General features: G+C 33.9%; 1 long non-coding RNA gene across 1 annotated transcript; it reads right to left on the bottom strand.

Moving 5' to 3' along the window:
* Positions 1-12,764: 12,764 nt before the first annotated feature.
* On the bottom strand, positions 12,765-13,791 carry LOC123661115. The gene is made up of 2 exons (XR_006744300.1): positions 13,571-13,791; positions 12,765-13,093 (listed from the first exon to the last, which is right to left on the bottom strand). It is a non-coding gene; the product is annotated as an uncharacterized LOC123661115 (long non-coding RNA).
* Between the last annotated feature and the right edge of the window lie 2,550 nt (positions 13,792-16,341).

Genomic DNA, 16,341 nt, shown 5'->3' with positions numbered 1-16,341 from the left:
GTACTTCTTAAGTTAGATAGGTTAGGGTTATTTTTTTTTTTTTTTTGTTAAACGAAACTGTCGTTAAACGTACTTCTTAAGTTAAATAGGTTAGGGTTATTTTTTTATTTTTTTTTTGTTAAACGAAACTGTCGTTAAACGTACTTCTTAAGTTAGATAGGTTAGGGTTATTTTTTTTTTTTTTTTGTTAAACGAAACTGTCGTTAAACGTACTTCTTAAGTTAGATAGGTTAGGGTTATTTTTTTATTTTTTTTTTGTTAAACGAAACTGTCGATAAATGTTTAATTAACTTTATATATAATATATAAAGTATAGCAATTAATTTTATATACAATATTAATTATATGTATATGATAATTTTAAATTAGATACGTTATGGTTGTTTTTTTTTGCAATGACAAAAATTAAAATAAAAATAAAAATATATTTCAGTAAAAAGTATGACATGAAATTAAAATAAAATACACTACAATCATTTTGTTTAATAGTCTGTTTTAGAACTGTTTATGTTGTCTATGTCGTTAAACGTCAGTTCGTATCGTATTTTTAATAATTGTTACTGTTTTTATTTTATGTACAGTTATTTAGATAAGAATAATGATTTTGTGTTTAAATTTTTTCTAAAAGTAATGCTAAGTGACGCGTTATTTTGTTTAAAAGTTTCTATTTGTCAGTCGTTAAAGATCAGTTCGTATCGTATTTTGATTTTGCAATAGAGATCGTTTTTACGTACATTTTTTTTGAAAATAACGTGTGAAAGTCGTGGAATGGAGCATGAGTGCATTTCCCGCAGCACTGGAATTAAGCTAGAGTCAGACACGGAGCTCTAAGGTATTGTAATAATCAAATCTAAGGTATTGTAACCTCAAAACTTTAACCACAATATTTTCGTAACCATGGGGTTTACACGATAATAGTTGCCAGGGGGGGTTAGGGGGGGTAGAAACCCACCCTTCCTACCCCTCCCAACCCCCCTTTTCTCCCTTAACCCCATAATTTAACCTTAAAACATTAACCACGATGTCTTTGTAACAACGGGGTTTACACGAAAATAGTCTGCCGAAGGGGTGAAAACCCACCCTCCTCCCCCCCACCCAACCCCCCTCTTTCCCCCCAACCCCATAAATTAGTGTCCAGGATTGTAATTAATTACCAATCTGTCAATCTACAGCGATGCAGAACTATGTCAAGATATCTTGAGATATGTAAAAAATACACGAGTATCTATAATCACCTGTGAATCATAACACATTTTAAAACAATGCACCATTATAAAACCCTGGACTACTTTTGTAGCTTTATACTTGATTTATTGAATTAATAAAGTTTTTACATTTTATTGTGGAAAAAGAGATTGTTTTTATACTTCATTGTGCATGCAAATTCTCATGACATTGCAGACTAAAAGTGGTTAACCTTTCTGATGTAAAGTTGAGCTTACTTTGAGATAAATATAACCTTATTACATACTCGATAAGGTAGAAATACATATAAATTAAATTAAAAAATCCGTTTGTATATCATAAAATTACTTTTAATAAATTAATAAGCAGCTAAATTTGTATGCACGAATACCACAAATGTATACTTTGAGTCGGTTCCTTTTCAGTAAAGATATTAATATCGATATTATATATGACATAATATGTATCTTCGATTATTTTACCTACATAATATCTATTCTATATTGGGTTATTTCTCTCCGTTGCGATAAGTTGTAACTCAGTACCGCATCATCATCCGCTCATCTTAAAGTTCCGCATAGTTTTTTTACCATTTTTGAAGCGGTAATAACATTTTTCGAGTTGTGAAAGCGAAACTGATACACCAGAGATTTGCAAGTCAACGGTAATTATGGTGTATTACGACATAATCATAATGCTTTAGCGGTGCGAACTGCGAAGATTTGTGAGATCATTATTCAATACGAGTCACGGTTTTTGTGATTAATCGTCGCCTCGTTGTCTTTTTGTATAATCCATTTAAACAAATCAAGTGCTCAATTTCAAGATACTTTTTGGTATTGATCTTGTTTGCTTAAAAATATATGTAATGCTTCGAAGATCAGTTTCAAACTTCAATGAGAACGCTAGTATATATAGTTGAATGACCTTTGAAATATTGTTTTAATGTTCCTATGAAGTGTCGTAATAAACTCAAGTTCAGCTTTTATGTGTCGAATAATATTCTATAAACATGTAAAGGAGTCATGCGACGTATAACTATTTTGTTAGTACATATATTTATTTGTTATTCTAATTTCTTTATTAATGTCTTTTTAAGTAGCTTTGTTTTTGTTTCAAATAATTAAATTGTATAAACATTTATTGAATGCACTGATTTGAATTACGTAAAGCAGTGTCTAAATTAATAGAATAAGTGCTGCCAACAGGTCAAAATTTTTGTTATATTTCAAGAGATTAAATTGCTTTGATAACCACGTACAGAATCGTTGAAAGGTGTTCGTTTCTAGGTTCTCCTAGATTACCAGGGTGAAAAGGAATATTCAAATAGCGAACGTATTTTCAATGACAGTAACATTCCAATAATCCAGCTTCCGTTGCAGTTGCAAACAGACACCTAGAGCCCAAAGTATTATTAAATATTGACAAGGTAACTCTAGAAACTTTACGGTCTGTATTGATGTCCAACTACACTCCTATACTATGAACCTATTTGGCGCCATAATCGTCAAAGGACATGCCGACCTTACACTACGCAAGTAGGATGCAATTGATTAATTGTATTAAGATCTGTGAATTGATAGGTCCGTTGTCCATGGTATGTTTAGCGTCTATGTACCGCTATAATCTGATTTGAATATTGATGTTTATTGTACCAGTAGATTTGTAATACAGTTTTTTTACTAATGATATATCTCTGAATAACCAACAAAGGACTTCTTCCTACTAGGGGTTCGTTGAGTGCAATTTATACATAATTATCATATATATTAATACGCTAAGGTTAAATGTTTGCCTCCCTTTTTAGAAAAAACCTCACAATTACTCTATAATTTTAATATGTCATTTTATAGATAATCGCTTGCTCTACTGGCATCCAAAACTAAATAATTGTGTTTGCTCGCAAACGAAAAAAAAACCGACTTCAATTACATCGAAGAGTAATACAACGTAGATCGACGAAAAAATAGTCAAGAAACTACGCGTTATCAAAGATTACTCAAAAAGTAGTTATCAGATGTCGATAAAATTTATATGTAACCACATGATAAACATCAGCTTTTGATTAAATTAAAAATTATCAAAATCGGTACACTCAGTAAAAAGTTATTTCGAATTTTCGAGAGTTTCCCTCGATTTCTCTGAGATCCCATCATCAGATCCTGGTTTCCTTATCATGGTACTAGGCTAGGGATATCCGCTTTACAACAAAAAAAGAATTATCAAAATCGGTACATCCAGTAAAAAGTTATGCGGTATAATACAACGTAGGTCGACGAAAAAAGCGTCAAGTAAAAACGCATTATTAGATATAATTCGAAAAGTAGTTGTTAGATCTCAAATAAATTAAAATGGGACCAATTGGCACACACCACCTTTCGATTAAAACAAAATTTGTCGAAATCGATCTACCCGATCAAAAGTTCTGATGTAACATACATTAAAAAAAAAATAAAAAAATACAGTCGAATTGAGAACCTCCTCCTTTTTTGGAAGTCGGTTAAAAAATATATTTTTGCCTTTGTTTTTGTAAATTAATGGATTATTAAAATTATATATAGGGGAGAAGTGGCATGAAGGAGCCAGGTTTTGAAAGAGCCACTTCTATTATTTCGGTAGTTTAGGAACGGATTTGCTTGGTGATTTTATTTTTAAGTAGCAGCACTGATTCCCTGTCACCTACAAACATTTGACAGTTCACCGGTATCAACGGACGCCGGTGCATTGAGTTAAAGTTTTTGACACTAAAAAGTAAGTATTTTACTTCATTTAAGTTATTTTTTGATATTTTATTGTAAAAAATTATAGGTACATGTATTGTAGACTGAGTTTGTGGATATATTTGGCTTTGCAGCTGCGTAAAAACTGAGTCGCAAAAGTTTTGATATTATTATTATTTTGAAGATTATATTTTTTTAAGAATAAGTTTTGAAAGAGCCGGATGAATGGGCCATAAAAGAGCTGGCTCTTTCGTAACCGGCTCGTTCATAAACCTGCATTTGAAATTTACAAAACCACCTGAAGCTCACGAAGAAAATGAGTAATAGACCAGAATATCAGACCATCTCTCCATTTAACCTCTACTCCTATGGTTGCGATGCCGAGTACTTCAAGGCAACAAATTATATCACCGGAAATGATAAGACCATTTTCTAAAGCGGGGGGGGGGCCACGACATAACACGACAAACAATAACAGAAAAATATCGTCTGCCATCGTAACTGACACACCCGAAATGAAAAAATTAGAAGAGAAAGAGGATAATGCAAAAAAAAAAAACAAAAAATATTAAGAAACTGACTACAAAACAGTCCATAAAAACCCTTAATACAAAATCAACAATAAATCAAAAAAATTCCATACTGCAAGGTGACTCTGATTCGTCTGACTCTATCGTATTGGGTGAAGTAAAAAAAAGGTTGTTCGAAGAAAAACAAACTCCAAAACAAAGAAAAATAGTGATTATTGCGTACTTTGTCACAAAACATATGAAAACAGTGATGAAGATTGGTTTAAGTTAAAGTTTGTTCTGGTTGGGCTCACGAATCCTATGGCATTAAGGGGAAATTTAACTTCTTTTGCAAGACATGCTTCTAATTTTAAGGAAATGACATTATATTTTAAAGTTCCTAAAAAGTCTGAATCTTAAAGTTAAGTAAATTCATAGTTAACACTTTAAAGCTCAAAGTGAGCAATTTTTTTTTTTTGAAGTTGTTAAAGATTTAATGATGTTGTTTTTGATAGAAGATATTAATTATATTTTTGTTTGTTAAATTTTTGAGATTGTTATTAATGAAAAATAATCCGCCTCCGCCGAATAAATTAAGATTATATATATTATTATAATAGTTATAACTGAATAATATGTTAGGATTAATAACTTAAAATGACTGATAGAATATTATGTTTTTAAAGTCGTTACTTTATAATAAAAAGAATTTGTTAGATTTGTCGTTTTTTTTTATAGGAAAATAATTATTATTCAGCATAATTTTCACAATTACACTTTATAATACTGACTGGCTCATTCATAACTTTTGGTGGCTCTTTCAATACCGAAAAGTTATGAAACAGCCAAACGACACATTTTTTAAAAATGAATAAAAGACTGATTTTTGTAATGTTTATAAGGTTTTTTCGCATGAAATGACAAACTTTAATAAATAAATAATAGTTTGACAAAAAAATATCATTATTTCTTTCATTAAAGGTATATTTCTTTGCTCTGTTTAGTAAACTGGCTCTTTCATGCCACTTCTCCCCTACTTATGACGGTTTTAATTTTAATTAAAACAACGTCAACATGATTGACGGTCGGTAATTTTTTTACTTATTAGTGCGAATTATTCGCACGGGCATTCCTAGTATATGTATATTACTATTTTTATATATATATGGTTTATGAAAATCTGTTTTTGGTTGATATTCTTAAATTTAGTCAAACTGTGTTGATTCATCTGGATTTGTAGTCTTCTTATAAATGGGTCAATTAATGTCAGTAGCGACTTTCTAAAAGCTTTTAGTTTTTAATATACCTATATATTGTATAAAAATACGAGTGTGCTTTAGACCACACGACTGAATTAAAACTTTCTATCTTCACTAACTTATATCTTCCTCTCAACTTCTTTTTGCCTCGCTCGATTACAATTTTTCGTAACGCTCTCGTCACGCATTTACCAGCTTACTCCCCATGTCAAGCGTGCGTAAAGTTTTATTTTAAATAACCGTCTTTAAAGCCATAAAAAATATTTTAACTTAAGACATTTTACAATATTACTAAAACGAATAAATTTAAAATAAGTTTTAAAATAATTATATTATCGATCAATTAATTAGCACAGAATATCGTTACAAAGCGCTATCAGTGGTTAAGTAGCATTATTGGCATTACGAGTGGGTAGTAGATTTATGGACGCGTTATATCTCATCGCTGGCCATTGAAGCACGATCACTTCCTGGCCTATAGAAAATATGGGTTAGTTTAACGAGACTTCATTAGGAATTATGTTCATTGAAATACAGTGATTTGTCTCCGTCGGAATGGCAAGTCCATTCTTATTGAATATCAATACGGTATTATTTTGTTTCGTTATTCAATAGTGCTCGTTTTATTTATTATTGCAGTTTGTTTTTGAACGGAATTCGATATTTATTAAAAGCGTTGTTTGGAAATTGGTAAATTCATTTTATTTGTATAAGCATATTTATACTATTTTTTCATGATTGATTTTTATACATCAGGCTTACTATATTATTTTATAATGGAATCCTTGCAATTTTGAGTACTTTTATTACTCTAATAATTAATTTTCGAGTGTCTTATGTGAGGTTTTTGGTAGGTGTTAAAATGTCATAGGTATAAATTTTGTTACTAAGTTTGTCTATATTTATTTGTCTGTTGATCGAAGACTTGTCTTTTTCGTTCTGTGCCCCAGCTCCGTGAGAAGAAAGCGATGGTAAACCGTAACAAGCAAAATAGAAATAATAATAACTTTTTTTTTTTAAATATTGTTAATATTGGCTATAAATGTAGCTTTGCATTTTCTAACTAAATATAAAATTAAAATTTTAAGTTCTTTCTATTCGTAAGAATTAATTTTTTATAAGATCAAATATAAAAATATAAAAATAACGTTAATTTGTCTTTTAAATTTTTATTAAATTTTATACTAAAACACTATTTATATTTACTTTTATAAAAATTTCCCTAATGCAATTCTTTCGATAACTGTCTGCGGTAACCTACAAAAACTTTATAACTTGTAAATTTTCGAGGAGCGTGGATTTCTCAAGCGTTGTATGTTAACGACTTTAGTTGCGAAGTTACGCGCGATAGATGAATATTTACTTAGCCACCAATGTTAGCGACATTATTTTTTATTAATGAAGCCTAACGTGTTACGGTTATAAAAAGACTTTTAGCGTTTATCGAAGTAAAACTTCGTGAATGCGTGACGAAAGCGTTAAGAAAAGTGTGATCGGGCGAGGCGAACGGAGCAAGAGAGCGAGGTGTGAGCACACATTTTCTTTCTCTCTTTCTCTCATAGCCAGGTACGTTTCGTATATCTAAGACATAGTGTAGGCCTATTGCTAAAGGATTTTTATTTCAGTCGTGTGGACTTAAGCACACTCGTTTTTCTATAAAGCAATAGTTTTTAATAGTATATATCTTAAAATATAAAAGATATAAAAAGCAAGGGATTAGTGATTTTCTAACCAGACTTGGTACTCATCTGTTTGAAAAACTTTTTTTTAAATAAGCGGGCTTTTAAAGTAAAAAGTCTATTGTATTGAAAATAATATAACGTAAGTGGTACATACGGTTAGTAAATATTTAAGTTTAATCACAATATGTTTGAATTTAACATGAATTCAGAGAATGCACAAGTTATGAAAGGCACCGAAGTCCCAAAAGCGCAAAATTAAATGACAATGACATTTATTACAAAACACACTAAAGAAAACGATAAATTATTTTTGAGTTTTCTTTCTTTTAAAAATCTGCTAAAAATTATCTCTCAGAGAAGAAAACTTCCAACTAATATTTAGATCGTCTCATCTGATTGTCTACTGCAAAAATGAACCCATATTTTTTGTTATAAGTATCCAAGATTAAAATACCAGGGGGATAACATCATATCTTATTATGGTTACCTAAAACACCTAAAATAAATAAAAAAAGAACTAATAGGAGCGATAGAACATTAACATTACATAATTAATGTAAATAAAATTGGGTGAGGCTGTTAAACCTTTATCTCCAAGGTACCGCTGAACCGCAGTGCGTCAGCTAACTTACCAAATTGTGTTACTGAAGGCTCGCCTTTATGTGGGGTAATATAAACTTAGCGTCTATTTTGTCTACGTTTCTTGGTGCGAAGATGTGGAAGTGCTGATAATGGAATGAAGAACAAGTATTTTATTTTTATGAAAACGACCCGCCCCGGCTTCGCACGGGTGCAATGCTGATACTAAATATACTACAGAATGTCTTTATTTATAGTGTGAAGCTAGCTTATGACATGGTTATTAACATAATAACAACAACATTCAAATATGCGTCGTTAGATTACACATTGTTACAGAATGCGTTGAAGAAATAAAAGTTCACTGCTCGTTCCCCGTAGGTGATAGCGTGATAATATGTAGCCTATATGTTGACCCGACTTCTTAATAATATTAGCACCAAATTTAAAGAAAATCCATGCAGTAATTTTTGAGTTTATGCCGGACATACATACAGACAAAAATTCTAAAAACTATATTTTTGGCTTCGTTATCAATTGGAGATCACACCCCAAGTATTCTTTAAAAAAAAATATTCAGTGTACGGTTTTGACTTTCCTACCATTTTATTATATGTATAGATGAGAATTATTGTTATTACAGTTTTTTTTTCCTTTTTTTCGTAAAGTATTATAATACCTGCCTGTTATTGCTAAGAATCATAATTGTCGCTTTATGAATCCATCTTAAACCATACTCGTACGTCTTATTCGAAAAAAAAGTTGTTTAGATGATATTGTTTTGTATCAAATATATATTTATAAATATAGATTCCACCCAGTTTCAAGGTGGAAATCGAGGCCATGAACTCCGAAGCAGGACGCATGTTCTCTGCCAACAGACTAATCTTATAGTAGCTTGCGTTGCGTTAAAAAAAAATGAAATATATCTAAGATCATTCCCCTCCTTAAAATAATTAGCCTATAATGATCCACTACTGGGTATAATCGTCTTTGTCCGTGAATAAGGAAAGTTTTTATATAAAAGATATTCAGAAAATTATAAATGGGACGAGTAGATACCGGGATTAGCGCGTTCAAACAGTCTTTATTCAAAGTTAGCAAACTCCTGAGCTTTATTATACTATGAATGTACATAATAACGTTATTTATAATAAAAACTATAAAAACGGGATAAAGTTTCCAAATCATAAAATATCTGAACATTTTTGTTATCTGTGAACTAGTTATTGCCTGCGATACTCGCCGCGCTAAAACCTCTATAAATTTTCAAAATACTTATTATGTAAGTTCTGAAAAATTCCACAGACACCTCAGACATCAAATTATAGAATGTAATTTATATATATATACTTACCGCTTTAGGGGTATTGTTTATAGGAAATCTTTTCTGAACCTGAATATCTGTAAATATAGGTGTATATTGAATTGTAAAACGTGACACACTTAAAGCATTCTATATAGACAATAATTATTTTCCATTTATTATACAGAATTTTTTTCCTACTGTGGATTGTTGGTTGAGTCTGACTGTCTTGAGTATTCATGCGTAGACTATGGCTTATATTATAAGTCAGCTCATAAGTATCAAATCAAAACATTGTTATAAGTATAATAAAGCAAATACAGAGAATTACAATATCAAGAAACAGTGAATAAACACAATATTTTACTTAGCAACGTTCCGAATAATCGAATTTCGATACTAATAAATTTCTAATTACTTCGTTCCGTTTCGCTTAAATTTGCGAAACTTTGTCTAACTTCTGAAATTAATATTGACGGAGGATTTATTAAGATAACTAAAGAAAATACTGAATACATCAAACGGCTTCACTCGCTTTAGATTTATTATCAGTTACTGTGATATTACTAACATTATTTATTATGACACTTTTTTTTTGGTATCACAGGGGAACCCATTTACGGGTGATATCCAGGATGCCCAGGTAGGCATTTCTAAACTTTATGTCGGCTTTAGCACTTGGGGGTGCAAATACCGACCACAACCCCTGCGGGAGAACCCTTACACCGTTTCGGAAGAGAAGTGGCAAGAAACTCCGCAGTTACTCTTTCAAAAATAATATTTAAACTGTGTTTAAGTTTAAATTAGTAATATCTTGCATAAAATATAGCGTCACCAAGTCCAAATCGTATCATCTATGTAATCCTGCACCGGATAATACGCTTTCGCTTTAGCTTTAAATTCCTTTTAATACACACTTTAAATTTATCTCATCACTCATCATCATCACTGTCACCAGCCCGCCTGCCCAGCGTGGTGACTATGGGCAACACACATGATTTCACGCCATTTTTTGGCGTGAACTTGTGGAGAACTATATGTCCAGCAGTGGACTGCGATAGGCTGAAGTGAGTGAGTGAGACTCAAATTTACTTAACGGAATCCCATGGTCCACGCAACCACATAAATGCCTTTGATAATTCACAAAATACACCAATAGCATTTTATGACCTCTCCCAAGTATCACATGTATGCACACCAGCATCTGTCGGAGAGTGAGCTCTAGTGAAATCATATTGTTAATTGTGAAAAATGCCTTAAGACCTTTAAATGGAAAAGAAATTGATGTAGTATAATTTTTAATTTTTTCAACAGTTTTACATAAGGATTGAAATAGATTTATAATTAGTGTAATCACTTCGACGTCCCTTTGTGAAAAGTGGTAAAACTTTACCATATTTAAGAGAACCCTAATAAAACTTTAATAGCATTATTAAAAATTAAAGCTAATTATATGTTATATATAATCTAAGCTGTCTAGTGCAGGGATCAAAACCACGATGACTAAACTACCCAATAGGTTGTGGCCACTGAGCTTACGTGTCGTAAACCGAGAGTTATTTTAAAATCAAATTCATAATTATTAAAATCAATTTTATACTAACAAACTTTTAACTTTGTAATGTTATTACGTTCACTTTACCAATTATTTGTTTCGATATTGTTCGAGAATCGACTAACAAAATAATAAAACAACATCAATTATTCAAAGAGTTTAATGGAGTAACGATTTCAAGTAAAATACGAAAAACGAAGCATATACGAGTATATATAATTAATTATTTGATGAAGAGATTTTAGTTCGGTATATTTTAAATAGTGTTGTTCGTGCTGGTTTTGATGTTAATATGAAATGTAAGAACTTTTTAGACGATCGAGGCAAAAAAAAAAATTAAATCAATATTTGAAGCAGATATCCCTAGTTAAAAAGTAATATATTTGATTGAAAATAGTAACTTTAAATGTTAGTTTCTCGCTAGTTACTCTCCGCAGTTCTGTATATTCGTTAGTTTAAATTCACAATAGTTACCGTCACGTTTCGTTTTCGTTCACGTTACGTTTATGTTTTCGTTTATGTTACGTTTATAAGAAAGTATTAGCGAAATTTATTTGCGCGGTGCTGTGCATCTGTGCTGATGAAAGGATCATTACAATCTATGATATTATGGTGACAAATCTTGTGTCACGTTGAAAATTTAGGATAAAATTCTTGAATCAGTGCAGGGATATTTGCGTTGGAAAGATCCTAACAATTAGGATTATTCCTATATAATTCTACTTTACATAGGTATATTTATGGTACATTAGACGACGCGTTGGCGCAGCAGCCATAGCAGTCGCGGCCTCGATCCCCGTATGTGACAAACATTTTTATTTGCCATATAGATGTTTGTTGTGGTCTGGGTGTTTGTGTTTGTGTATTTGTGTTTCCGGACCCCCGACTCAGGTCAAAATTCTACTGGGATCCGTTGAGTGTGAAGATTTTATTTATTTATTTCAATTATGGAAATATTTGAATTACTTCATATTAATTTAATGACGCCGCGTTGGCGCAACGGTTACGGCCATGGATTGTACGTGTTGCGCTGGCGGTTACGGGTTCGATCCCCGCACATGACAAACATTTGTATTGGCCATACAGGTGTTTGCCGTGGTCTGGGTGTTTGTGCAGTCCTTGTGGGTCTCCCCACCGTGCCTCGGAGAGCACGTTAAGCCGTCGGCCCCGGTTGTTATCATGTACACCTGAGAGCGATCGTTACTCATAGTAGGGAATATATCCGCCAACCCGCATTGGAGCAGCGTGGTGGATTAAGCTCTGATCCTTCTCCTACATGGGGAAAGAGGCCTATGCCCAGTATTGGGATATTACAGGCTTGAAGCATATTAATTTAATGTTTTAATTTTATAAGTGAAATATTTTAATGAAATATCAATGAAATGTTTTGGAATTAACAACACCGTATTATCAACAAAATAACAATTAACAATCGATTAGCGATAAAAAAAAACAACAATGAAATTAACCTTTCAGTACAAATGTTATTCATTGAGGTATAATTATTTTAAATCGAAAATGGAGGGAGTGTCAATTTATGTGAAAGTAGCGGTTTCAATATTTCGCCCTTTGGCTATTTCACCAGCTTAGTTGTCAGAGAAATGGCTTTGAAAAGTGTATTGCGATTTTCTTTGGAAACTAATAATTTACATTTCAATTTAATAAAGAACCTTAGTAACAAGAAATTTCATCGAATTATTTAAAGCGCTTTTTTATAAATAAATATCATATAACATATACCTATACACACGATCGTCTGTTCCTATGGTAAGCAACTTAATGCTTGTGTTACAACAAGTATCAGCCGACTGTTATAACTATATATTTTTTATAAATATACATAGAAATACTACATATATGAAGGCAGTTGGCCTATATCATCATTATTAATTGCATCCATATTCAACAATAACTATTATAATGTGGGTAGACGTGAGTTGACGGACGAAGAGAATAAAACGACGCTTCACAAATCATACACAATATAATCACTAATTATAATTCGATTTACAATTGTTCATTAGCACTACAAAGTTCTTACTAGTTCTTTAATAACGATTAACAATCACACAGAGACACTCCACCGAACGCGTAATGTATCGATACGATGTGAATCGAGAGACCGTTGACAAAACTAATGTCCAATGTCCGTCCCGACTCACTCGCTCAAGCTCACTAGCGCCCGGGGTTGTGTCAGAGTGCCAAAACGTCACTCTAAAAATGTCTATGCGCCGTCACGGCCGGACTGACAATAGCACGCCCTCGTGCTTCTTATCCTGCCTCGCTGTTCCAGTTGATCTAAAAAGATAGAACACGATTTATTGTTTTCAGTACGCTCGCTCATCCCTGACTCAATATAATTAGTGCCATGTCTCATGTAATATGTAATTTTTAACATTTCCGTTTCACCATACAATGGACCGGACAACTGAGCACAGGCGTCCCTTCGACTAGCCAACATTAGCAATGCTGACATAGACCGGACAACCCCTCAGCGTCCCTTCGACCATTTAACACAATCGAACATTACACACACGACCAGAGATCTGGTCGGAAACATCGACCTGTATAGGCCAGTTTCCTTGACCGATCACTGTGTCCAGTATACACAAACACGCCACTACAGTCTGCCTTAGAACATCGACCCACATGAGCCAGTTCTAACGCCCAGACACTTCTCGAAATTTTCCAATTTGTCACGCATGAGGTCATATATCAAAAATTAACTACAATTAGAGCAACATTAAGACAGGTTCTGATATTAGGTAAACTTACGATTTAGTTTTCATCACGCTCAGAGGCTGAGAGGGTCTCCGAACTAGCGGTAAGAGTTTGTGAACTAGCTATAGAAATTGTATCACTATCATCGTCAGATGGTACCCCCTCATTCTCTTGATCGTGGATCGCCGTCTCGGCCTCCTCCGCGTTATTAGTTAAGATAGTAGCTGCTTCAACTAATCCACTATAGCCTTTGGGTACCGAACGTAAATTTTCGTGAGCATATTTGTAAGTTCTGTTAGATCCATCAATGTCCTTGAGTTCATACTTATCGTTGTCTAAAACTCGCGAAATAACAAAAGGTCCTTTAAACTTCCGTTGTAATTTCGTTTGATTATGTTCACTACATTTTGTAAAGACGAAATCTCCTTGTGCAAAAGGTTTTACTGTCGCTCTACCGCGGTTAAAACGTATAGTATCAGCTGTGGCAGCCTTATCAATGTTTAAAGATGCATCCTGACGAATTGCGCTTAAGTCTAGGCGAGATTCGGGCTCCGAGTGAGGTAATATACTAGACATTCCTAAGGATTGTGCTCGTATGCCAAACATCAATTCTGTTGGCGTATATCCGGTTACTCTGGAACGTGTGGAGTTAAGAGCTAACTGCACCTCTGGGAGCTCGTCTCTCCATGTTTTATTGGTTTCGTTTTCTATTATGGTAAGTAAGCATTTTAAAGTTCTCATCACCCGCTCGACTTGACCATTAGCCCTGCTAGAGCCAGTAGCGATGAGATGAAGCTCCATGTTATGATCGCTGCAAAATTGTTTAAAGTCTGCACTTATATAACACCGTCCTTGATCAGCAATAATCCGCCTTGGGGCGCCGAATAGACAGACAGCTTTTCTAAGAGCCTTAATGGCATTTGTCGCATCAAGTGAGGGTGTATACTGAAGTAGGACATATTTTGTGAAGGAATCGATTATGACTGAAGCGTATTCCTTCCTGTCACTCTTTCCACTGAGTTTTCCTGTCATGTCGATATGTAAAGTATGCCATGGTGTCGCTACTTTTGGTATTGGATGGAGTTGTACTTGTTGAGCCCCGGAACAACCCTTCGAGGCTTTGCAAACTATGCAGGATTCAATAAACTTATGAACTTGTTTAGCCATCTGTGGAAACCAATATTGTTCATATATTTTGTCTAGCGTCTTTTCAGCGCCAAGATGCTTGATTTCTGTATGCACATGATTAATCAAAGTCCATGTAAGAGATCTAGGTACGATTGGCAACCAAAAGGTAGTCTTTTTACGTTCTATTTTTCGATAAAGAATGCCCTTTCGGACATCGTAAGTATGCGCAACCAATTCTGGTAAATCTTTGTTATGGTACTTACTGATAAGATCTTGAATCTCTTTGTCGCGTTTCTGTTCTACAGAAAGCCAGCCTTTATGCAACTCTACAAAATGAACTTCTTTGTTTTTCTTGGATACACCCAAGCCGTCATTCGTATGAGAGGGTCCAGATGCTGAAACTGAAAGTGGATTTCTTGATAAGAAGTCAGCATGTTCCATGCTTTTTCCATGTTTATGCACAATATCAAAATCATACGCTTGTAAGAAAGCCCACCACCGATGAACACGAGGGGTTAAATCGGTTTTTGATTTAGATGCTTTCAGAGAGTTGCAGTCTGTAAAGACTGTAAAATGTTGACCATACAAATAATGGCGGAAATTTTCTACAGCTCGAACAACAGCCAACGTTTCCAACTCATAAGAGTGATATCGCGATTCTGTATCTGATGTTCTACGGCTAAAATAGGAAACTACATGAGGTGCACCATTCTTTCTTTGGATTAGTATCGCCCCATATCCTTCTGAACTCGCGTCAGTGTGTAGTTCTATTGGCGAATCCCGATCAAAAATTGTTAGTACAGGTTCTGTCGTAAGTATATTCACAATCTTTTTGTGAATCTCACTGTGTGCTTCTGACCATTTAATTGGGCCTTTTAATTTTGTTAGTGGGTATAGGGGTCCTACGATACGGGTAAAATTAGGAATAAAGCGTCTAAAGTAGGACGCAAGCCCTAGAAATTGTCTAACATGTGTAGCTGTCTTAGGTGTGGGAGCGTTTGCTAAAGCTTGCACTTTTGATGGATTGGGAGTTACCTTTCCCGCCTTTATCACATACCCTAGATAGTCAATTTCCTTTTTCAAGAATGCACATTTCTTAATATTAAAAGAGAAGCCCGCGTCTGAAAGTGCTTTCAGCGTGGCATCTAGGCGCTCCAAACCCTTTATAACGTCATCAGAATAGCATAAGACATCGTCCATGTAGGCTAATGCTACTTTATCTTTTAAGGGACCTAATGCTTTATTAATGCACCGCTGGTAGACAGATGCTGCATTCCGAAGCCCGAACGGCATTGCCAGGTACTCATATTGGCCCTCAGGGGTCACAAATGCCGTTCGTGCTATGCTATCGGGATCTACCAAAATTTGGTGATAGCCAGATGCCATGTCTAATGAAGAAAAGTAATGGGCACCATGAAGACGATCTATTTGTTCGTCAATTCTTGGTAACGGGTAGTGCTCGGGCCGTGTATTAGAATTGAGCTCCCGATAATCTACGCACATTCTATCCGTATTATCCTTTTTCTTGACTAAAAGGATCGGACTAGCGAAAGGAGAGTGACTTTCTCTAATGACACCTGCGTTTAAAAGCGCTTCGACTTTCTGCCTCACAATCTCTTTTTCCGCGGGGGCTAATCTGTAGGGGCGTCGTTGCACGGTTTTAGTAGGATCAATCAGATCTATGCGTAATACACCTG

Source organism: Melitaea cinxia, chromosome 2 (genome assembly GCF_905220565.1).
Source record: "Melitaea cinxia chromosome 2, ilMelCinx1.1, whole genome shotgun sequence".
Classification (NCBI taxonomy): domain Eukaryota; kingdom Metazoa; phylum Arthropoda; class Insecta; order Lepidoptera; family Nymphalidae; genus Melitaea; species Melitaea cinxia.
Note: the sequence above shows the minus strand (reverse complement) of the source record. Positions and strands in the feature narration are given on the sequence as shown.